General features: G+C 40.6%; 1 protein-coding gene across 1 annotated transcript in view; it reads left to right on the top strand.

Moving 5' to 3' along the window:
- MGAT4C (MGAT4 family member C) overlaps positions 1 to 25,512 on the top strand; it is a 309,759-nt gene that overhangs the window by 79,212 nt on the left and 205,035 nt on the right. The window lies entirely within an intron of this gene.

Genomic DNA, 25,512 nt, shown 5'->3' with positions numbered 1-25,512 from the left:
TATTTTGTCTGTCTGAATCTTCCATCAATCAGCTTCATCGTATATCCGTGAATTCTAGTGTTCCAGAGTTCTGGTGTAAAATTCAACCCTGTTATAATTAAGGACTTAGAACTTTGATATATTTTAACAGGAGACTCTAACTGAAATTAACGGGACTCAGAAATATTTATCATCTGGCTGGATTACATCAAATTATTTTAGAAACTCAGAATTTAAGCTGTTTTTTGCACAGGTCAGTTTCCTAACTTTAAATTATGTACTTATCTAAATCCTTCTTGTGCCATTTGTTATGCAAGTGGGCAATTTAATTAAGGAGCCAGTGTGTTGAAATGGTTGGAGTGCTGAACCTTGGGCCAATAAGTATCTGTCAGCCTACACTGCCTCACAGGGTTGTTGTGAGGAGAAAATAAAGAGGGGAAGAAGCCACCCTAAGCTCTTTGGAAGAAAGAGGGAATATAAATGTAATAAATAAATACATTTATACAGATGTGAGATACAATAACAAATTCACCATAACTTTTGCATGAGATAGTCCTGTCTTGCTTATATAACTATTGAAAGAATACTACAGACTCTATAGTCTGGATTCATGGGTTAACTTCACAGGAAGGGAAGTTAAGTGTTGATCAAAAACAAGGAACGGAGTAATTTAGAACTACTATAAAGCACGGGTGGCGCTGTGGGTTAAACCACAGAGCCTAGGGCTTGCTGATCAGAAGGTCGGCGGTTTGAATCTCTGCAACAGGGTGAACTCCCCTTGCTCGGTCCCAGCTCCTGCCAACCTAGCAGTTCAAAAGCACCTCAAAGTGCAAATAGATAAATAGGTACAGCTGTGGCGGGAAGGTAAACGGCGTTTCCGTGTGCTGCTCTGGTTCTCCAGAAGCGGCTTAGTCATGCTGGCCACATGACCCGGAAGCTGTATGCCAGCTTCCTCGGCCAATAAAGCGAGATGAGCGCCACAACCCCAGAGTCTGTGACTGGACCTAATGGTCAGGGGTCCCTTTACCTTTATAAAGCACTATCCCATACATTTCTGCTCAGAGGTAAGTCCCATTGAGTTTGGTTGGGGTTACTCCCAGTTATATGGGCACAGGATTGTAGCCTTAGTAATTTGGAACTACCAGAATAGGAATGAGAAACCTGCACTTCTCCACATATTGTTGGTCTACAACTCCCAATATCCCTAGCCATTTGCCATGCTGGTTGAAGTTGTGGAGGACTGCAACATCTGGAGGTCTACAGGTCTCCCAGCCTTGATTTAAAAGGAAGAATAATACCGAGACAGTGAATTGTTGTAACATTGTAAACACATTTGATAGCAGATATGAAATGAAAGCCCTTCTTGGGGGACAACTTTCCTGATACAATTTTTCTTTGCTTAGTCTAAGAAAGCACAAGATGCACTGCCTTATGCAAGAATGACGTAAAGAGTATTGCCCTGTAGAATGTTTGCATTCATACTCAAAGCATGTCAGACTCAACAAAGTAAGCTGTTTTCCTAACACACAGCAAGTAATGTAGCAATTCAATAGCATAGAAATAGTTGGGATATAAGTGTTTTGACCATGTACATTCAAGAGCAAGTAGAATACATTCTCTTCTATAATGGGGATCACAGAGGTTACAACTTTACTAAGGCAGCATTAAAGTGATCTAGTTAATACATTTTGTTTCTTGAGGCCTTTAATACTAAGATGTCTTTTATTTGAGAGCTGAAATGGCTAGAGCATGGTGAAATGAGAGTTGATGCATTTCAAGGTCAATATCAGTAGGAAATCTAGCGCTCTCAAGTGAGTCATGCACATTTTGGGGTGAGAGAGGTACAATGCTTCTTTTTTCCTTTAGACAAACAGGAATATTTTTCTTATACTCAGGGTTGACTCACAACAAATGATTGATATCCTCCAACTCAGGAAAATCTCTTTATTCAAAAGTTTCTTTCACAAATATGGATGCTAGCTACTTTGGATGTGATATGGGCTTATGAAAGGACAGGTCACACCTGAAGCACTTTGCAAGCTTTGGACATGGTGCAAAATGCTCTTTAAAGGCAAAAAACAAACAAACAAACAAAAACCTGATACAAAGAGAATCAGGGAGATTGTTTCATACGCATTTTCTCCATATCCCTTTTCAACTCATTGTGTGGTTGTAGTCAACAAATGATTACCTCTCTGTGTAGTTAGATGACACATATGAAAGTCAAGGAAGGGGTAAGCACTGGTGGAAGAAGAGGAGTGCAGGGGGAGCGTATTGCCCCCAGCAGTGCGATCCTGGTGGGGTGCCATCGCGGCTGCCCCCCTGCCTGCACTGGGTGCCCAACCCCCACAGGTGGCATGCCACGCCCCTGGGATGCACTCAAGCCCCATCCCCACCTTCTCTCCACACACACACACCCTGGTGTCGGAGCATGAAGCTCCGCCACAGAGGGTAAGATTTGGATACAAGCCAGGACACTCAGAGCAGCAAGCTAGAAATTGCAACAGCAACAGCTGGCTTTTAATTGTTCTGTTCTGTTCTGTTCTGTGGCCACTAAGGCAAATATTTCTTACCCAGTGCCAGGGTAAGGCTCTTGAGCACTTGCAGTTACAAAACTTGGCAGACAGGCAGGCAATTAGGGGTGAACTCAGGGGGTTATTTCCATGTAGAGATCCCATTGACCTTCATCCAATCCCAGCTTGGAAATGAACTTTGTAGCCTCAAAGGTGAGTGTTTGAAGCCCTCGCACACTTATCCAGCTCAGATAAAAATTTGATCAAAATTGCTACTTTCCACTCACAGAAGAGTAACTCCCAGCCCCAAAACACACTCCCATTTCCATCCCCTTTTAATAAGTGTATCAGCATGGGCTATGAATGCATTTGAGGGGCTACAAGTGCCCCTCTAATATCTCCCATTCCACCTCCCTGAAAAAAACCAGTTATTTCCTGAGTGAAATTGAGGTGAGCTTTAGGAAACTCAAAGTATCTCTAGACCTGTGCCAGAAGTAGCGTTCATGTCCACCTTCCACCTCACTCCCACGATTCTTCCCCAGGTACTCAGCCTTTCAGCTTCCTGCCTTCATTTTACTGCTCCATCCTCAGAAGTAACAGGAAACCTACCAACTTCATCAGAGCGGACCCCTCAGAAATAGGGCAATTGAGAGCTGATATTCTGCAGTGAAACACAACCTTAAATGTGGTGGTATAGTACCCTTCAGTATCAGTGTTGGGACAACACTCTAGGTTACAGGAACTCTGGTTTAAACACCACCCACATGATACATTTAAAGCACATGGCTTCTCCCAAGGAATCCTGAAAACTGTAATGTGTTAAAAGTTTAGAGAATTGTGACTCTGTGACAGGTAAACTGGTGTAGTTGTGACCTTTATTTTTCTTTTAGCTGCCAAAGTTAAGTATTTCACATTTTGATATAGGATTAATACTCCCCACTTCTGCAACCCATCTTTGTTCAGGACTTCAGGTACTCAGTAGCATTCCTGCAGCGAGTCGGCAGTAGCTCCTACGCAGGCTTCACTCGCAAACAGGGAAAGATGCTGTATTGTAATATTGGGCATAATTCAGTCAAAGTGAGGCAGTCATTAAGTCCCAAGAGACTGCAGCAAGTGCTTGAATCTTTCCCACTGAAATCAGTTAAACTCTCAAGTGCTTATACTGTAACCATTCAGCCTTTTCATCTATCCCAGGATTGTTTCAAACAACTATTAAGAAAGTCCGCCTCGATGGCTTGGGGCGGAGGAGGGGGGGAGAGAGAGGGGGGAGGTAGAATTGTGTGTGAAATGGAGTAAACAGAATTTATCCCAAACTATGCATCCACTTTGCTAAGGTTTAATGATGCAGGGAGAATTTGTTTTTCAACATGTAAATTCAGCTTTCCTAAAGGAAAGGCATTTGTTCATTTTTTGTATGATGTATAGCACAATGCATTGTGTGTGTGTGTGTGTGTGTGTGTGTGTGTGTGTATTCTTCCCCTCCCTACTTCTGTTCCTCTTGCACAAAGCTTTGTTCTACTTTCTCTTTGTGTCTGTCATGGTTACTATCTCCCGACTGTATTTTTTTTATGTCTAGTGTCTGCTGTCATTAGAAGGATTTACTTGAATAAATCTTTACCTCCCTAATAAATCTGCAAATATGAAATTAACAAGAAGCAGGCTGGTTTTTCAGTCTCTCATACATACTTGTAATTGTGCATGCAGCATCCATTATTCCTTACTGCAGTGACAAATCTATATGGTTGATAATTCATTATTTTCTGAGTTGGCTCCCTGTTCACTTATTCATCTCAGAGAAATATTTCTTTCTGCCTACTTAAATGCTCAGGAAAAAAAGAACTTCAAACTTCTGAGAATACAATATATGCCCTTGATGAGGGTGTCTCTGTGAAACAAGGTTTGAATTTTTAGGTATTATATTGATGGAAAATTGGAGATGGGGAAAAATAGAAAAGGCTGTTTGAAAAATGGTAACACCTTCTACATTTCCATGGCAGTAAATTCCACTGAATTTCAGTGTCACTTGTAAAATCCAACTAGATTAGGATTGTGGTTTGGGAGTCCAATGAGCTTTAGGTGCAGCAGTGTAAGGAAAGTCTTTCCCCACTTACAGATCTTATATCTAACCATGCTGGAACAACCCAATTTTTTGCTTATTAAAAGGCTCAGGGTGTGTCTTGCATACGGTATATGTTTAAAAAAGATCCAGTTTAAATAAGGTGAGACTCATTGGATCAGGTTGCAAGAAAAGCAATAGAGAGTGGGAAGGACTTTACAGAAGTATAATGAAGGAAACGTTAAACGACATATGCCATATTTATGGCAGAGTTTATTTGCATCTCCAGAGATTTTGAGAATGCTAGTTGGGACTCAGTAATTAAGGCTGACTTCTATTTTATATTTCTGACCTGGTATAAGGCAGTTTCCGATGTCCAGGGTGTCCAAAACACTCAGGGGCTGATGTGAAATTCAGATAACAATAGCAATATATTTATTGGCATCTCTGGAGCATTTGAGAGTGCCAGGTGTGACTCATTAATTAGCAGGATGGCTTGAGACAAGCCTGTTGTTGTTGTTTAGTCGTTTAGTCGTGTCCGACTCTTCGTGACCCCATGGACCAGAGCACGCCAGGCACTCCTGTCCACTGCCTCCCGCAGTTTGGTCAAACTAATGCTGGTAGCTTCAAGAACACTGTCCAACCATCTCATCCTCTGTCATCCCCTTTTCCTTGTGCCCTCAATCTTTCCCAACATCAGGGTCTTTTCCAGGGAGTCTTCTCGTCTCATGAGGTGGCCAAAGTATTGGAGCCTCAGCTTCACGATCTGTCCTTACAGTGAGCACTGAGGGCTGATTTCCTTCAGAATGGATAGGTTTGATCTTCTTGCAGTCCATGGGACTCTCAAGAGTCGCCTACAGCACCGTAATTCAAAAGCATCAATTCTTCGGTGATCAGCCTTTTTTATGATCCAGCTCTCACTTCCATATATCACTACTGGGAAAACCATAGCTTTAACTATACAGACCTTTGTTGGCAAGGTGGTGTCTCTGCTTTTTAAGATGCTGTCTAGGTTTGTCATCACTTTTCTCCCAAGAAGCAGGCGTCTTTTAATTTCGTGACTGCTGTCACCATCTGCAGTAATCATGGAGCCCAAGAAAGTAAAGTCTCTCACTGCCCCCATTTCTTCCCCTTCTATTTGCCAGGAGGTGATGGGCCCAGTGGCCATGATCTTCATTTTTTTGATGTTGAGCTTCAGACCATATTTTGCACTCTCCTCTTTCACCCTCATTAAAAGGTTCTTTAATTCCTCTTCACTTTCTGCCATCAAGGTTGTGTCATCTGCATATCTGAGATTGTTGATATTTCTTCCGGCAATCTTAATTCCGACTTGGGATTCATCCAGCCCAGCCTTTCACATGATGAATTCTGTATATAAGTTAAATAAGCAGGGAGACAATATACAGCCTTGTCGTACTCCTTTCCCAATTTTGAACCAATCAGTTGTTCCATATCCAGTTCTAACTGTAGCTTCTTGTCCCACATAGAGATTTCTCAGGAGACAGATGAGGTGATCAGGCACTCCCATTTCTTTAAGAACTTGCCATAGTTTGCTGTGGTTGACACAGTCAAAGGCTTTTGCATAGTCAATGAAGCTGTACATTTGGCAAATACCCTAATTTGGACAGGAAAGAAAGAGTAGTAGCACACACTTTTTGTATGTGTGGTAGTACTTCAACTCTGGAACTCTCTCTAAGCCCAGTTGCCTTAATGAGTGTTTTTTGCACAATTCCTGAATTCTTTCCTTTTCTAATGGGCTTTTAGAGGTATTTGTTATCTTTTAGCTGGCTTTAGTGGATGTTTCCTGTGAATGTTCTTATTTGATATGATGTTTAATGTGAGGATAGTCATTAAAAGATTGGGCTGTAAATGTATTAGAACAGGGATGAGGGGCCTATGAGCCTCCAAATGTTTCTGGATTCCAACTCTCATCATACCTGACCATTGGCCATGTTGTCTTGGGGTGAAAGCTGTTGGAGTCCAGCAACATATAGAAGCTCATAGGTCTGCCTTAAAGCATAGACATTTGTGACACTCTTTTCCAATCTTTCTCTCTTTCTCTAATGTTTATTGAGTTTCAGATCAAACACACAAAAAACATACAAAATACAAACATAGTAGTGTATGCAGAATTCAAAAACATCAGTCAACCTGCCCCAGGCCCTTCTCCAAAGATCTTAGCATCACATCTAAGGCAGATCCATATTACTTGGCTAAAACAGGAAGAAACAGATTAAAGTAAAGAAAGTAAAGAATCCATACACCTACCAGGTCTAAACCAGTCAAACATATTTGTATTGGGTTTGAACTTACCATATTTTTCACCCTATAGGATTCACTTTTTCCCCTCCAAAAATGAAGGGGAAATGTGTGTGCGTCCTATGGGGCGAATGCAGGCTTTTGCTGAAGCCTGGAGAGTGAGAGGGGTCGGTGCGCAATGACCCCTCTCACTCTCCAAGCTTCAGGAAGCTCTGCGCAACCCTCGGGAGACCGGCGCCACTTCGCACCCGCTTCCCGATGGCTGCGCAGAGCTGCCTGCAGTCCCGGGGGGAGCACACTTTACAATAAATACATATAACCCCCACCATTACCCCCCAATTCATTAAACACTTGCAATTTTCTCCCTCCATCTCTCCATCTCCCTCCATCTCTCCCTGCAGATCCTTTAGTTCCACTAGTATCTTCACTTTTGGCCCATCTTCTTCTGACAATTTCATGCAGACTCTCAGCTCCGTACAGTCTGGAACTTAGCATTATGCTGAAATCATGCACTATGGCAGTTAATGGACTACTCTGTAGAAAGGGAGTGCATGTGCAAAACACAGATCTGGGCAATGTAAGAAATGTTGGGACATTTTGTTAAATAATGATTGCACCTGCCAAAGTGACAGACTGCCAAACCCCCAAAGGACATTTACCGTGCTAATGGATCCAATATTATGCCTACTATCATGCCAGGACCTTCTGTTCTTTATTTCACAGAGTGTCCTACTTAACATAGCCTCAGTTTGAATTACTCAATAATATCCTCCTACATTCTAAATTTCAGCATTTATTACCAGCAGTGCATTATGCCTGTAATGCATTATTTGATGGTTAATAAACAAAAACATAATGTAGCTGCCTTATCTGATTTGTTCACAAAATAAAATTATACATCTGTGTAACTAATACTTTCTAATAAAAAGAACTTGCTTTGCACATCATCTTTCTTAAATGAATAATTTGATTTATTTTAATGGCATAAAAGGCATTACTGCTGAGGTTAGGGGTGCTTATTCCCCAAAAAACCCTGTAGTAATCTAAAACAGTTTATTCACATAGGGTTTGTTTATGTATGTGTTTGCATTTCCTGATGCCTTATTAGTGACTCCAGTGGAAAGCTTCCAATGGATTAATTGCTTGATTTTCCACAAGTTCTTTATTTATCATCATTAACAGGCCTGTTGAAAGTGGGGTTTTTATGGTGTAATGTGTCATTTACAGAAAATTTCTCTCTGGCGCACTGACAAAAGGAGTATATTAGATGTTACGCTGTCTAATTACATGGCTTGATTCTAGCAATCATTTCCAATTTGTTGGTCTCAAGATACAGAAGGACACAAAGGCAGCCCACTGAAGACCAAGTCTTAAAACTCTTTCTAACGGTTATCTACTAAGGATAGGGAAAAATGGCAGGAAAGTTTCCCTTTGTAGCATTTCTTATAAGCGGAACCAAGCAGCACATATTGCTACTCTTTGATTGTGCCTAAAGCAAAATGCTAAAGCAACTGTGGAGGTTCCAGTTCAGAAAAGTCATTTGATAAGCTGAAGGAGATAAAAAAGAGTTTGAAAAGACTGCAACATTTTTCTTGGAGTCCATGCATCCCGAAATAGAAATACAATGAAAATGCAGTACCACCCAGAAACTGAAACATTTAGGCATTGCTTTTTTGGGTGTGAAAAATGAGGTACTGGTCCTCATATATTGATACTATGGGTCAGTGGCATAGCGTGGGTTGCCGGTGCCCAGGGCAGAAAAGTCACCAATGTCAGCAGAGTGACTCCCCACCACCAGAGCCAAGCTGCACCACCTGCCCACCTGTGCATGGGGGAGCCTGGCCAGCCAACACAGCCCTTGGTGGCTGAATCCTGCCAGATGCCTGCAGAGAGAAGCACCAGGCCGGACTGCATTGGGGTTGTCCCTTCTCTACCTCCCTCCCTCCACACCTGCTTACTGTGGGCCTGGGTGACTCCCGCTGTCATTTGGGGTGTTTGGCACACTGAGCAATGAGCAAGTAAGTGCTGGCTGGCCAAAGTGTAGTCTGGCTGAAGGGCAGCCCAATCTCAGGAGTGCACCCTCAGGAGTGTAAAGTAGGCAGACGGAGCCCTCTACCTGGTGTGCACAGAGCCTCTGCGGTTGCCGGCCTCTTCTGGAGATGCGGCAAGGCCAGGCAGGGCTCTGGTGCCTGGTGACCCCTGGGGGCAGGCAAGCAGGGAAGGATGAGGAGCCGGGGATGGAGGTTTTTTTTAACAGAGGTTGGGTGGACATCCGCCAGTGATCATTTAGCTATGATTCCTGCATTTCAGGGGATAGACTATATAACCCCTTTGGTCCCTTCCAATGCTACAATTCTATGATTCTTTGGTAAAGGCCATGCACAAAATACAGACGATGTACCGTTACACATATGCCATCATGTGTAAGCACTTTGGGTTGTCTTGACATGGGGAGTAAATCACACAGGAGTGCTAGCTCGCCCTTAGGATTGTGGGTGCCCGCCACCGCAACATGGATGTGCAACATCACATGCCCACACCTGTATGTAGCACTTGTGACATGCAGGTGTGTGTGATGTCACACGTCCACGTTGCTTAGGTCAGCACCTCTTCTTCCTACTCCTCTCTGCAGCCTTCCAGTGAGGCACCCTTTTCCATGGGGAATTCTATGATTCTATGAGGGGTACCTCTTCTGTGTCCAAGCTCCTCCTCACAGAAAAGTATGCCTTGCTGGCTGGCTGTGGAGGGTGGAGCTGAACTATTTCTCTCTTGGAGGCAGTGCCGCCAGCTGCTGGCTTTTCTCATTGACTTTGTGGGTGCCAGCCCCCACAATTATATTATTGTGGTTTCCCAAGCTCCCTGGAGTTGGCTCCTATGATATCATATGAACCTGCTCTAAGTGATGCTGGCTGTATTGGGACTAGGGACCCTTTTTTTATATATAAAATTTTTATCGGTTTTTCAACATATAATATAAGACAATACAAACAACAAACACTAACAAACAAACATATAAACATGTATAATTTCATAAATTTTTTCATGTACCCAATTTCAGCGACTTCCCCATGCCTCCCTTTTCTGCATCCCTGTTTTGAACTTTTTTTTCAGCAACCTCTAGAAATTCCAATACAAACTGACCCTTTAGAAATTCCAATACAAACTGACCTAATCCACACCTCTCAGAACAACAGTACAATTCTAACCATGTCTGCTCAGAAGTAAAACCTATTCCATGAGGCTGACTCTGAGATAAGTGTGATTTGCACTGGACTGCAGGGGGCATTGGATTAGGAAAAGGTGTCCCTCTCCTCAGTCCTGCCAAACTCAGTCTGTGTCATCCTGCAAAAAAGCCCCTAAACAGGTCATTCTGTGGGCAGAAAGGTGCCAAGCCAACTCCAATGCTGTCATGTAGTGTGATAAATATGTATTTAAATAATACTTAAATCAGAAATTTTTATCTGAAGTTCTTTTTAAAAAATAATTCTGCAGCTTACCACAGAAACAGGATGCAACAGATTTATGACTGCATGTGTGAAACTCAGGTGGTCCAGAAAATGCTAATTTATCTGTCTCCAATCATGACATAACTTGGAATGCACAAAGTTGCATATTGTACATTATACATATTACCTGACAGAAATATGATAGTTATGGATCAATGTCAAAGTGTATCACAAGGAGAAACAAATTAATTTTTTTAAAAAGGAAGATTTGTGATAGCTCCGTTGGTAGAGCACAAGACTCTTAATCTCAGGGCCGTGGGTTCGAGTCCCACTTTGGGCAAAAGATCCTTGCATTGCAGGGGGTTGAACCAAATGACTCTTGTAGTCTCTTCCAACTCTGCAATTCTATGGTTCTAAGATTCTATGATCTGGATAGAAAAGCAGGAAAAAAGAAATGAGAAAGGGGAGAAAACCACCAAGGTAATTATTCCTATCTGTATAACCAATGAAAATGTTTCCCAGAACTTGGATTATTGCTTGTTATACAAAAGTGACACAGACTGGAAGTTAAGTGGTTCATTCATCTATCCTTTCATGGACTTCTCACACAAATAAATGTGGTTGGGATCACTAGCCAAGAGTGCCTGTTTTGTAAAACAAATGCTTTCTGTCATTCATCCTGTTTTAAGAAAATGGATCAAAAGCTGTGCGGCCCATTTGTTCAAAAACCATTACGACTTTACTTATTAAATTGCTAATTCATCTAACTAAACATCAGTCAGCGAGCTGTTTAACAAACAATTGGATCTGAAAAAAATTATATACACAGCTCATAGATACATGTTGTTTCTGCAAATTAGTTCCCAATGAAAATGGATTGCTGAAGGGCCAAAATACTGACTATTTTATGGATTAAACCACATACCATGGCCCTATCTATATTTAGTCACATAGGCATGTGGGTATTCTGTCAAGTTTATTATCAGCTACTGCAGCACAAGCATTTAAGAGAACTGAAAGTTTTAAAGTGGATCAAGCAGTGATTAACCTGGTGAGGGTAGATGTATCCTTGACAAGCTGAGGACTCCCTTCTGCCAGTGGCCTGGATCTGAAAGTTTGGCAGAGCTCATTCTGCCATGAATGTCACTGCCTATATCCTAAGTGTCAGGGACTAGGCAGAGGAGGAATGGTGGAGAACGCCTCTGCAGACTGACCCTTCCAGAGAAGAGGAAGACAGTTCAGAATTACAACAGAGGTTTGTGGGGGGTCACAGCTCAGAGGCAGATGAGGTGAAACGTTGGGAAATAGTGGGAGAGGAGGAGGAGAAAGAGGAAGCACCAGGGGGACAACAGCTGATGGATACAGTGTCTTTCAAAAGACTCCAGACCCCGCCCCCTCCCAGAAGCCAGAGAGCAAAGAACTCGAAGACAGAGGGCATGTAACAGCACCTGATGATGCTGATGACAAATGAGGAAGTGGGAGAGAAGAGGGGTGGAGAGTCACTCGGGACAATGCCATTGTCCAAGAGGCTGTGTTCCAAAGTCTGTCTCTGTAAATACCGAATAAAAAGTGGATGGTAAGGAACTTTTCCTTGTCTTTGTACATTCCTGGACAACCGGCTGTGGGAGTTGCTTGCAACCACCTGACACTAAGTAAGTGGGCCCCAACATCCCAAGGACAAACCCCAAGAGAAGCTGCATATTCAAAGAACTTCTGTGAGGTGGTACCTCGTGAGGGGTACCATCCTGGTGCAGTGAGAATGTGCTGTGCCAGCATGATCAGGCTTAAGGGCCCAAAATGTGTGCATGCCATGCAGCAGTCTATAGTCAGACACTGAGAATGCCCAAAGGTAGATTTATGAATTCAGAGGTGAATTTAGTGTAGTGTGACCAGTTCCTCCACATTGGGCGCCAAGCCTAGGTGGTGCCATGGTGTACCACAGCTATGGAATAATGAATAGAGCAGAATGGAATCTGTGAGGCGGGGGCACACCAAATTTTGTCCTCACACAAGGTGCTGCTGAAATTGGAAAGACCAAAGTTCACTCCTGGTGAGCCACCTTCCCTGGAATGTCCCTATTTTCCCTGCAAGTGCCTCTGTTGTTGAAGTTGGGGAGGAGAATGAGCCAGCACTTGTCACAAGCGATGGTGGTGGTGGTGGTAACTGTGCCTGCAAGAGATGATCCCATGGCCTCTCCGTGGCTGTTTCTTCCAGCTTCTTCCCTTGGGCAGCTTGTAGTGACTGCTGGAGAGCAGGCAAGGAGGAGAGACTGAAGCCACCAAGGCTCAGCCTCATGTGATATGCTGGCTCTGAGGGGCAGACAGATGGCAGAGCCACCCTGGGAGGGAAGAAAGGGGGAATAGAGCAGAGCACAAGGAGTCCCGATTATTATTATTATTATTTAATGTTTTGGCTGTCTGTGTCTGATCTTGTGCCTTTCTTTTTATTTATATGTGTGGGGTTTTTTTTTCCTTTTTGTAAATCTACTAAAGAATAAAGTAAAATAAAGTCAGGATTCTCAGGAAAGTGGAAGGTGTGTGTGCTGTGTCCCGTTGGTGTAGTGGTGACAGAACTTGCCCTTCTTCTGATAGAAAATGCTCTGCAGATGGTGGGGGACAAACATGGGGGGTCAAGGAAGGTCAGTTGGGGGTGGGGGAGTGAGAAATGTCCCCATTTTCACCTGAGGAATGTTGGAAGGTATGCACAAGGAGAGAAAAGGGTGGGGAAGTTCCATTGCACAGCTAAAATTCCTTGTCCTAGCAGAACTGCTTACATACTCGAAATAAAAATAAAAAATAAAAAATTGTCCAGTAGCACCATAGAGACCAATAAAGTTTTTTTTGGGCACAAGCTCTCGTGTGCATGCACACTTCCAGAACAAACGTAGCTGGTCTCTAAGCTGCTACTGAATATATATATTTTTATTTATTTTGACTGCGTCAGACGAACTCAGCTACCTACCTGCTTAGATACTGTCCACAGTTCCAGCCTGGCTGCTGATGACTTACCTTCCATTTAGTTCAATTTTATTTTGCGCTCTTACAATGGTAGATTTTAATAATCACCCATATATGATTTATGATGTTTGGTATAAAGGGAAAACTATGTATTCTTTCTTTGTGGCAATATTCAAATTGATACAGAAGAGAGAAAATACCCTTTAGTGCACAGAAGTTAATTTACCATCAAGCATTGCAACATAATTTATTTGGATTAGGAAAACAAATGCAGGATTATTGAACTGATAGCACTGGAAATGCACACATGCTGCTGTGTGTTTCTAGAAAACACACAATGGATTCAGCTGTCAGTGTGAAAAATTCAGCAGGATTATCTGTTTATGATGAGGAGCGCCTGCTTATGATTCCCACCATTAAATTCATGCCAAGGTTGTCATATATGGCAATCCATCCTTTTGATAGCACAGATTCATGCTTCGTATCACAGTGGCCAAGCCCCTAACTCCATAACCATCTGATAAACTGCAGTGTTGTGTCTTTCAAAAACTATACACATCAGAATTGTCTGATGCTGAACAAAATGAAGGGATTGTGAGCTCTGTTACCTTGGAAGCATTGAATGGCATTCTCTCCACTAAGAATGTACCATAGGCAAAGTTCACGTTATTTATTATTAGCTCATATTCTTAGTTTTCCACTGCCAGGTATGTGTACAGTGTCATCCACTGTATTCTCTTTGGTGAGGGACTGTTTATATCTTAGCCTACAGTTAGAGGAAAAACCACTGGCCCACTGTGACCAATTTAAGAAACACATTGTGCTCACTTGGTGCTGGTAGTATTTGATGGCTCACTAAGGGGCATGGCAAGACTCTTTATGAAGGACTTTAACTGAGTTGGCTCTGGTTGATCTGGTTACATTAAATTCTTGGGTGAGACAGCTAGGGGATTTGGGATAGGGTGTCCCCAGTATGCGGGCAATACTCAACTTTATCTGTCCATTTAACAGTGAAGCTCCTGAACTGACATCTGAGGTCAGCTATGGAATGGGTGTAGGTGAGAAAGCTGAAGTTTAACTCAGATAAGACAATTGGTGTCGCTAGTTGAGAACCAGGTGATCTGCAGTCAGGTAAACAGCATTTTGAGAATCAACATCAAGCTTCTCAAAACTTGGACAGACAAACTTGGGGGACTGCAAGACCAATCTGGCTTAGGGTCTGAGTCTGCTTATATGGCACCACATGGTACTCGTACCATGACACAAAAATGGATTGTTAACAATAGGGTTTGACAAAGCGTGGCTTGTGTGATACTTTGGTGCTTAAAATGCTGAGTGCTTTTGTACACAACAGCACTGGGACCTTCCCCCTCTACTGCAGGCAGATGGTATAGCTGAGATCTGATGCTTATGGTAGAGAAGGTTCATTTGGGGAGAAAACTCAACAGCAATGCTGATGCTATTGCCTCAATTCCACTCCTCGGTCCTACTGAGGAGCTTGATCTACTTGTACATTGTGTTCCTTTCAGTATCTGGTTATGACCTGGCTGTTGGTGGGACCCTTGGTCCAGCTGGAGACTGCTTATTGTTTCAGGAACACAGGATGAGGTATGGAAGTGTGCTTGTTGTTTCAGAGTTTTGGAGAGATAATGATTTGATCTACTGCCAGTTGGTTCTAGAGATGCTAAAATGTTAACAATTTTCTAGCTCAAAATACAGATCTGCCAGTCATGTATTGTGAAAAGTTATTTGATAGTTGAAAATCTATAACAAGATTTGCAGATTCACGGAGTAAATTAGCTTCAGTCAATTTCTCTCCCCCCCCCCCCACATGTCCTGGACACAAATGTCATCTCAAACAGAACCGAGCAAAGGGTGTTTTTTTTAAATCTTCCAGGGATTAGTATGCAAGCCTGTACACTGCCGTGGGAGAGACAGTCCCATGTGCTTGTCTAACTTAGAAGCTTCCCAACTCAAAAAACCTGACAGCTTGTGTAAGATCTTTTAACACAGTTAGCTTTCCACTTCACCACTCTCTTCTTGACCACTTATTGAGGGTTTCTTCCCCAAATTCCCACTATTAGGTACAAATTGAATGAACTTATTATGCAAAAATGCACAGGTTAATTTTAATAAATTTACAAATGAATGCCTGCTTTTTAGAAATTTAATTTAGGGTTTCTTTAAAAAAATAAAAAATAAAACTGCAGCATATGAACTATGTTCATGTTGCCTACATCTACATGCATAATGTGCTTTTATAAAACTGATTTCATAGACTCTTTAAACATTTCCCCCCCAAAAAAGGATTTTGTATTGGCAATGCCTCATAAATAATGTATGGGCCAAATTAAATAATTTAAAAGCAATTACAAGGAAGTATGCATTTACAGTTCTGAATGGTAGTAATTAATTGCTTCAAGTGTTTCAGAACAGTTAGTTCTATCGCTGTTTCATAAAAACACTGCCCACGCAGTATTAGATGGGACTAAAGTTTTCCCCTCCAGATTGAGGCCATAGTCAAACTATTATGCCAAATGAGAAATATGAATTAGTGAAGATGCCTAGAGATATATATACATATACCTGTTGCCATCCAGAGGTTATGAATGGCAGCTCACATCAGCCAATACAACCATGTTGGGTGGGAGTACTAGGAGTTGCTGTGCAAAACATCATGGGGCGGGGGTACAGGTTGGCAAAGACTGATGCAGAGGGTTGAGACATTGCATTAAATTCCCAGTCTTTCTCAGCCTTTCCAGCTTGCTGAGAAACCACAAAATAGTAATTTTAAAAATGACCATTAGAACAGTTCTTCTCTCAATCCGCCTAGAATCAGAGCCTATGCAACATAAATGTGGAAGGATGAAAACTTGCCTACAACAAATAACATGGGGTTGTATCCAACAATTCTGCCCAGGCAATGGGACTTCTGGTGCCTCTCCTACCCCTGTGCATACCCCATAATCTGCTCTGGAGGATCCCAAGCCCCCAGAGTTTGGGGGGGGAGGGATTGGAGGGAAGAAGAGAGGAAGAGGCAGTTCCACTGTGCACATGGAAATCTGATACATGAATGGAGCAGCAGTGTACGGATATTTGCTTCCAGTGAGACATGCTTGTGAGATTTCTACCTCTGGGGCAAAAATGCAAGCAGAATTTTTGTCAAATGTGTGTAGGAATCAATCTGAATTACACTTACTGTTATGTGGAAAGTTGAGTACTATTTGCTAGCAGATCAATTATGTAGTAGACTTTCAAATAATTTACTAATTAATATTGTGGATGGTTGTGACTTTAAAAGATAGTTGTAGAGATCTCAAAGGTGGGAGAGGTTCTGAGAGTCTAGCTTGCTATGTTGGAAGCATTCATTCTGTTGCACTTAGCATCTGGTCAGAAAAAAATCTAATTTATGTGAGAGAAGAAGGGGAAAAAACAGTTTGGAATTGGAAGATTGATATGTTTATTTCATAGCAGTATACTCTGAGAAAAGACTTTAATACAGTATATCAAACATTAATCCTGTTATATCACCGCTGACTTCATCTTCGTGATTTCTGTGTAAGTCATGTTTACCATTGAATTGACATTCATCAGATTCATGTAAAAATTAAACATAGCATGTCTTGAGGTTTTACCTAATTTATTCTGCAGCTTATTCTTGTTTCATTTTCAGAAGGAATACTCATCTATTTTTATAGCAGGAGGTGAGAGATAAGGGTACTAATGATTTTAAAATTCCAACCCATGATAGGTTGCATACTCTCTATACATATAAAGCGTATTTGAAGCACATTCCCCTCCATCAAAGAATTCTGGGCACTGTAGTCTGTTATGGATTGCTTTGAATCTATCTATCATCTATCTATCTATCTATCTATCATCTATCTATCATCTATTTTTTTTATAAGATATTTATTAAAGTTTTCAATTTTTTATGCAAACAAAAAACAAACAAAAAGATTAAAAAGGACATATAGTTCATAATACATACTTTTCAATAACATATTTCTCTGACCTCCTCATACCTCCCCTTCTTGTATTCCATTTCAAATTATTTGTTCAGCAAATCCTTAACTTAAAGCATTACAGCTTATAATACCACCTTATTTTCTATCCAAACCTTTTTTTTATATTCCTTTATATCATTACAGCTAGAAACCACTCAATTTCAATCCAACATCATTCAACATTCCTTAATTTTACAATATTTCTGTAAGTAGTCCTTAAATCATCTATCTATCATCTATCATCTCTATCTATCATCTATCTATCTATCTATTTATCATCTGCAGTGCTTTTTTTTCTGGGGGTACACAGGGGTACGCATATGCCTAAACATTTTGTGACTCTAAGTTTGGTCCCATTGAGGGGCAGTATTTCAATATGAGTAGGAAAATGAGAGTACTCCTAAACATTTTTTTTTTTAGAAAAAAAAGCACCATATGTATGTAAATCCCAACTTCCATACTTCAACTTAGACCTCTTTTGCAGAACTGGGTAAGAGTAAAGAATATATATAAAGTACTCCTAAAATGTGTATAAATATAAAATCCATCTTAAATACCACCGAATAATGCATAAAGTTCTCAGTTTTGAAGAAATTTCTAGCAGCTATGCACTACTCTGCATTGTAGTCATTGCAGGTCAGCTTCCCCTCTCATCTACGTAGATCAGCCAAGTGGCTAATGTCAAGTGTCAAATCATGTGTTACCAGAGGTGTCAACTTCTCAATATGATTATGGGGGTCTGATACATTGTCCTGACAAAGTCTTCCTTGCAACATCACAAGGAGTTCTCTGAACACTGAGGGGGCCTGGCTCCTTAAAAAAACATGGGGGGGGGAATTGTCTGGCCCCACAGAAGCTGGCACCTATGTGTGTTACAAACTCCTTGAGCTCTGAAGAAGAAGTAGGTCAAAATATGTTGGACCGCTAGTATAAACCCATTTATTACTCGTCACATCAGACTGATGTTTATGCATCAGCTTGGTTAGATGAGAGCATATATCACTGTATTTTAGTAATTTTATCTTTATTTTTATTGGGGGATTATTATTATCATTATGTATTTATTTATAGCCACTTTTCCCCAGACAGGAACTCAAGGTAACTTACAGATACAGCTAAAAACTTAGGGGGGGAATCAATCATTTAGAAACAAGTAAACATTGATAGAGTGAAAAGTATATATACTCTCTTAAAAACATACATTGTACAGATAAATTTGAAATCTGACTTAAAGATTGCAGGAAGTGGTAACCCCCCCCAGCCCCTTTATCAGTTTCTTTCTGACTGAACACCAAGACCAGTTGTGCTTTGCAAAGTTTCTCTCCACCGCCTCATATTTCACTGCTAAGCACTGGCTTGCCCTTCATAGAAACTGACATGTTATTTTCTTCTCAAATTATTTTTTACTTTGTTCTAGAAATTTTGGGAGCTGTCAATAGTGATGACACCCTTGGGCTTCATATCTCAAACAGTTGTTTTTTTGCTAAGGTGTTCATGCGATCTGACGGCAGTTTCAAAGCAGCGGGGTGTTTGAATCTACCTCATTACCTACTCCAGGACTTTTATGTTTTCCCACCCCGCTATGACCTGAAGTTTTGTGTGTAGATGTCTCTTTAAACCTCTTTGCTATCAAAATACTTTGAGCCTTTGAGTTTTGTCTTTGTCTTTGGGGTGCTGGTAAGCTATATCTAGAAAACCAATGTAAGTACCAGGAATATCACAAGAAGTATCTTTGCAATATATAGTTAAGTATCCTTACACTGTATTACGTGCAGCAAGATCTTCAGGGATATAATTTTGCAGTGAGTCAGACTCAAACGCTGAATTCCTTAAGTACATGCATTAATGAATGAGAAAGTGGTAATAGTTTGTGGACAGAGAGGAGGAAATTTACTTTTTAAAGTAGAATGAACATAAGTAGAATGTCTTGCACAGTTGGGTCCCCTGTTTTATCTGGGTCCACAGTCCGTCATAGGGTTCTATTTGTGTTCAAGCAGAAACAAGTCAAAACCCCATTGCAGACCTTTCTCATTCGATACAGAGAAAGTTGGAGGCAAAGCAGATGGGGCAACATGCACAAACGTGTTGGCTTGCATGTATGCCCCTGCCTCCTGTTCAAGGATGGAGCACTAGCATGTTCAGGCAAACACCTGAGCATGCCTTGGGTCAGTGGCCAAAGTCCCGGCTTCATTTAGAGCTGCTTCACACATCCTTGTGTATCACTGGATACAACCAGCCAAGCGATCAATGTGGGAGAGTTTTTCTGTCTCTTTAAATGTGAAGTGTACTAATATAAAAAAATGGTGCCTGGTTTTGCAATGTTTTATGGTTGCTGTTGCTCTGGCCCTACTAAATGATTCATTCTGTTGCTGTGAAGGGAAGAGCTGACTTCTAGCTATTGCTGCTACTTCTTCTTCCGGGAAGTATGTAGTTAATCTGACGTCAGTTTTAAGAATTAAATAATGTCCAGTTTCCAAGTTCTTATAGCTTGGATTACATACATTATATAACATTTTTTAGAGCTCTGCTTCTCAATGCAGCACGGAATGAGGGAGATCCAAACTTCTTTATGTAAAAAAAGCCTTCTCTTTAGTCTAAATTCCCATTGGTTGCTTCTTGAAGAAAACAATATTTGCATCTTATCAGATGTGAGCTGCTTTGATTTCATTGCACTCTTCTTCACCTCTGTTCACATTAAAGTAAACTATTCATGTCACCTTTATTTCTACAGATGAGCAATTTTGCTATGCAACACTTAATGGACTTAGGAACACTTTGTATTGGGAAAGCAAATAGCCCCAGTGAATCTAGAGATTTCCTTCATTGACTTATGTATCACTAATCAATAGCTTTCTGTATCATTTAGTACTTTGTGTATCAACATTATTAATGATACTACCACAGGTCCTGGAATAACACTTGTTAATTAACTGTTTTCTTTCTCTGCTGACTGATTAAAGCACAGTACAGAACTATTGCAGTTTCAGAGTAAATTGCTTATTCTTTTGCAGTTTGCCTTTGGGATTTAATAAAATTTGAAATAAAAATGAGTATTTTCCTGTAAATATCAGGTTGCGAATACATTTGGAGTGTCTGTATTATTAATATAGTCTTCTTGCAGATTTTATAAGAAGCATAGAATCAAAAAAATCATAGAGTTGTAGAGTTGAAAGGGACCCTGGGGTCATTTAGTCTAACTCCCTGCAATGTTGGAATCTCAGCTAAAGCATTCATGACATATGGACATCCAACCCCTGCTTAAAAACCTCCAAGGAAGGAGAGTCCACCACCTTCTGAGGGAGAGTGTTCCACTGTTGAACAGCTCTTGTGGTCAGAAAGTTCTTCTTGATGTTTAGTCATCATCTCCTTTCTTGTATCTTGAAGCTATTGGTTTGTGTCCTGCCCTCTGGAGCAGAAGAAAACAAGCTTACTCTATCCTTCATGTGACAGCCCTTTGGATATTTGAAGGTGGCTATTATATCTTGTATCAGTCTCCTCTTTTCCAAGCTAAACATACCCTCAACTGTTCCTCATAAGGCTTGGTTTCCAGACCCTTGATCATCTTGGTTGCCCTCTTCTGCCAGGTTGCAACATGTTAATATCCTTCTTAAATTGTGGCACCCAGAACTGAACACGGTATTCCAGGTGTGGTCTGACCAAGGCAGAATATAGTAGTACTATTACTTCCCTTGACCTGGACATTATACTTCCGTTGATGCAGCCTAAAATAGAATTAGATTTTCTTTGCTGCTAGATCTAGATCTGTCCGTGCATATGTTCTTTCTTCCCTTCTCTCTTGTAGAGAACGAATGTTCCTACATGATGCTGGCTGCCATCTTCCTCCTGACAGGGGACAGCAAAAGAGAGTGAAAGTGCATTTTTTTAAAAAAAGGCAGAATAAGCACACCCCTCCAAATGCTTCACTAATTCACCCTATGATAACTTGCCAACATTTTCCTTCACATTTTGCATCAAGGCATGGCCATTTCAGGCCAAGGAAAATTAACACACATGCCTATTTGCATGCATGATAAATATAGCTCAGGAAACACATACATGCACATGCACACATACAATAATCTAAAGGACACCAACCAATCTACCATTCCCCCACCAAAAACACAGATGTGGGAGTGGGGTTCATTGCAAGGGGGTGAGGGCTGTTGTATAATGTGTGTCTTGGGAGCTTGGGGTGTTGGTCACTTGAATTTGGGAGTGTCACTTGAGGGAGAGACTTGCCACCTAGTTGCAGAAGTCTTAGTCATGTCAATAAATGCAGTGAGAGAAGATGGGTTATAATGTCAGCAAAGTTGGAATTTCAAGAAGAGGACATGGAGCTGCTTCCACAAGGTTGTGCTCCCATGCCTGAATTGCACATAAGAATAAGGGTGATGTTAGTTTAATATTACGAATATCCCTGTTTGATAGATCTGTGAAACATTTTCTCCATGGGAACCAAACCTTCTGCCGAAAGAATCTTACCCTCCCTATGGAGCTGTCTTTCTGAAAACTATAGTTGGAACTATTCCTTTGTAAACTGTAGGACACAGACAGGGATAAAAAAAATACTATCCCACCTGTGTTGTTTTTATTTTCTCAGTTCTCTGCAAATTCCAAAGACAGATTCCGCACGGTGTCTTTTCCCATCTTCTCTGTGGAATGGAAAATGCTGCTCATTAAAACACAGAACAAAATGAGTGACAGACTAAGCCTATGTGTGTAATAGGTTGAAATGTGTGTATGGAAGGGGGTTAGAGGTGGAAATATCTGTCAGTATCATTTCTCTCTGTTTCTCATTTTCCCAAGATTAAATTCAGTTCTCCAGGGTTCCACAGCAATTGGATTATTATTTTTTAATCCTTATGAAAATTCTAGAGCACTTTAGTTTGAATTTCTTCTAAGAAACACTTTTTTTGTCTGTACCTTTCACAAGCACACATTTTTGCAAGCAATTTCTCCTAATTTGATGTATTTTGTATGTGATCTTCATTACTATATTTCTTTGTTTATTCACATTTTCCCCTAAAATGTGCATTTTTGAAAACACAGAAAACTGCATCACAAAATTTGAATTAGAGCAGAATGTTAAGGACAGCTGTGTTTTGGTTCTCATATTGATTTTGAAAGTGTGAATTTGATAAATTTGGCTTTAAATGAGAATCAAATTTCTCCCCCATCCCCCATTAGTTTTCAGCAGACTTAAGTGTCCCCACACACAATTCAGTGCTTTGTGTCAGTTTAGAAGAAAATGGCAATGCTACATCTAAGTCTAATACTCAGAATTCTCTACAATAGATGATAGAGGGAACAGTTGTAATTGTACAAATTGAATAACTTGATTCTTTCACTGCTTAGTTTCTACTAGAAGGAGGAGCTGATTATTGCTTCCTATGCATTAACTGATGAAAAATCATTACAGATTCACAGAGTGAATATTAAATTATATAATCACATTGAGGGGTGCTACATTTCAGATCTCTAGTTAATAATTTCTGCTTGGAAGGAAAGAACACCTAATTGCGTCCAAAGTGTTTTAGTCCTAATAATTTCATACTAATGGTATGAAATTGCTCTACAGGCTTAAATCCTAATCCCCTCAGAATGACCTGAAATGAAAATGTACATCAGAGAGACATTAAAAATGACTGTTCACAGCAAATCTGTTCAATTATTGTGATTGGTAGATATGGAAATCTGATATTATTATTCTTTGTACTGAATTTTACTGAGGATAAATGTAAGAGGCAGCTTACACCTGGAAGACTAATGAGGTGTTAAGAGTCCTGAACTAGTAAATAGGCTGTATCATTAAGGCTGTATATGAAAGATCATTTTTTAAAAAATCTCACAGCAAGTAGAAAGCAGATACATCTTCCTTAGTGGGGTTTTTTTTTTAACCTCCAGAAGCTTTTTGTTTTTGTCTTATTTTCTAAGTGCGTGGAAAAATTCAAAAAATGTCTCTCCTGCTCCTTAACACACACTTAGGCAAAATGTTTGAATTGGTAACATTTTGCTTGTTCTATTATTTTATCTTACCTAGTTTAACTACAACTAACCAATGAGGTTGTTTTACATAACTGTGGCATTTAAAATTCTGGGGAAACCAGCATCATATAACCAACATGCTTAAGTCTAATTAATTAATTAATTAATTAATTAAGGGGTTATGACCATAGAGTAAGCTGTCCTGCAAGGCTTAGCTCACCTTGTGAGTTCAAAAACTTCCCTCCATCCCCAGCATAAGAAGACCATAGGTTTGGTAAGTTAAATTTTGTTTATTTACAAACTCTTCAAAGGTCAGGTCCATGTGCTTTTCCATACATCAGTCAGCAAAGATGCAGAGACAGTAAAACATAGCTTAGTTCCAACTCAAGGGAGGCTTGTTAGAGCCATGCAGTCTGAGCTGCAGCAACCTGCTCAGATCTCTTCATACGCTGAGCTTCTCTGCTAAACTGATGGGAACAAAGCCTTGATTACCTAGTCTGCCCCAAAGGGAGCTAAGCCTTCTAGGAAAGCTTACTCAATGGTCTTAAACTTGTCATGCATTAATTAGACTTAAGCATGTTGGTTATAAGAGGCTGGGTATTGCACAGACTCCTTTGCAGGCAAATATAAATATTGCATGCACAATTATTGAACCATCAAAAGTCCCATCTTGACTCGAAGGTTCTCTTGGTAGTGGCTTGTTCAGAGTATCAGCTGTCATTTCTTTGTTTTCACAATACACCAAACCTTCTCACTCAAATTGTGTTATTTCACCCCAACGTGTTTGGTTCTTGTATGGAACTTTGAGATAATTTAAAACAGCTTTAATTGTCCTTTATCAATCATATAGCTTTCTGCCCACACAACCCACAGTCCATAGTTGTTTGGTCAATCCAGACCAGTTAACTGGATGCAGCTATGTGCTCCGACTCTGTGGAAGACAAAGCCTAGGGCTGAAAGAAGCCGGGGAAGTAGTTGCATCAGTGGTGACTGACTTTCTAAAGAGTAAATATGAGTCTGATCTCTTGCGAGACAACAACCACTACAGGTCAGCCATTGGAAAACTCCTGTACCTTACCATAACAACCAGACTTGACATAGCAGATGTAGTGGTAATCCTGAGCAGGAAAGTTAGCTCTCCCACTGAGAAGGATTGGACTGCTGAGAAAAGAGTTGCTAGATATGTAAACTGAAAACATGAACTGTAATCTTAAACTGCCAGCCGATTGCATTCTAAAACTACTAGGTTGCATGGATGCTGTTTGCATCGGAGACACAAAGCATTACAAATCAATGGAAATAGTCCTGTTTCCTGGGCCAGTTATAAACAAGGATCTGTAGTGTTGTCTCCCACAGACATGACACCTCCCCAACACATTAGATGAGACAACAAAGGTATTCAGGCAGCCAAGCTCTTATGCAGATTTAGGAAGGCAAGTCTGTACGGTGCTGCTTGTATTTTATTTTGTTGACAACCAAGGTGAGCTGAAGCCCTTTGCATATTGGGTGATTGTGGTGTACTACAAACATAATCATCAAGCAAACTGAACTTCATTCATTTCAGGATTTTCTTGCAGGTGTATGAAAATACACATTCTCAAACCAGAATTATGCCAGGATTGACCTTGCTTGCATTAATTTACTCCTGCAGCCATATGTTTTCAAAATTGCTTGTCAAACAATCTGCACATCAAATGAGAAAAAACAAAAAAAATTTTCCCTTCCAGTAGCACCTTAAAGACCAACTAAGTTAGTTCTTATAAACAAGAACTATGGCAGACCAACACGGCTACCTTTCTGTAACATCAAATGAGGTTTTTTTTAACAGAAAATATATAGTGCAGCCTTTGTTCAAAGGTCTCACATGCGCATTTCATAGTTAACCAAACCTTTCCTTCACTCCTGAGAAGTGACTCTATACTGGGATGCATTTGCTCCAGCACAGAAAAATACACTGATATTAAATGTTTCCTTGTGAATCTTTTAATGGAACCTGCAAGCAGAGATGGTTTCAAAATCTACATTTATGCAATAACATTATTAGGACCAATCAAATGTCACAAAACAATGAAGAAGATTCATGGGCTCTTCAGAACTCTTCCAGTTCTGAATGTTCCAGCTGAACTCCAGCTGAACTCTTCCAGATAGATGTTAAGCAAAAAAGTTGGGGCAGGGGAGAAAAAAAGCTGGCCTGTTGTTATAGCCACAAGGTATATGGAAGTCGTACTCAGCAGAGACCCATTAAGTGACTTAAATCCATTGATTCTGATGTGTCTATTCTGAATGTGACTAATGTCATACTCACCCTAC

Source organism: Podarcis raffonei, chromosome 10 (genome assembly GCF_027172205.1).
Source record: "Podarcis raffonei isolate rPodRaf1 chromosome 10, rPodRaf1.pri, whole genome shotgun sequence".
In the NCBI taxonomy this organism is placed as follows: Eukaryota; Metazoa; Chordata; class Lepidosauria; order Squamata; family Lacertidae; genus Podarcis; species Podarcis raffonei.
This window is presented reverse-complemented; position numbering and strand designations above follow the sequence as displayed.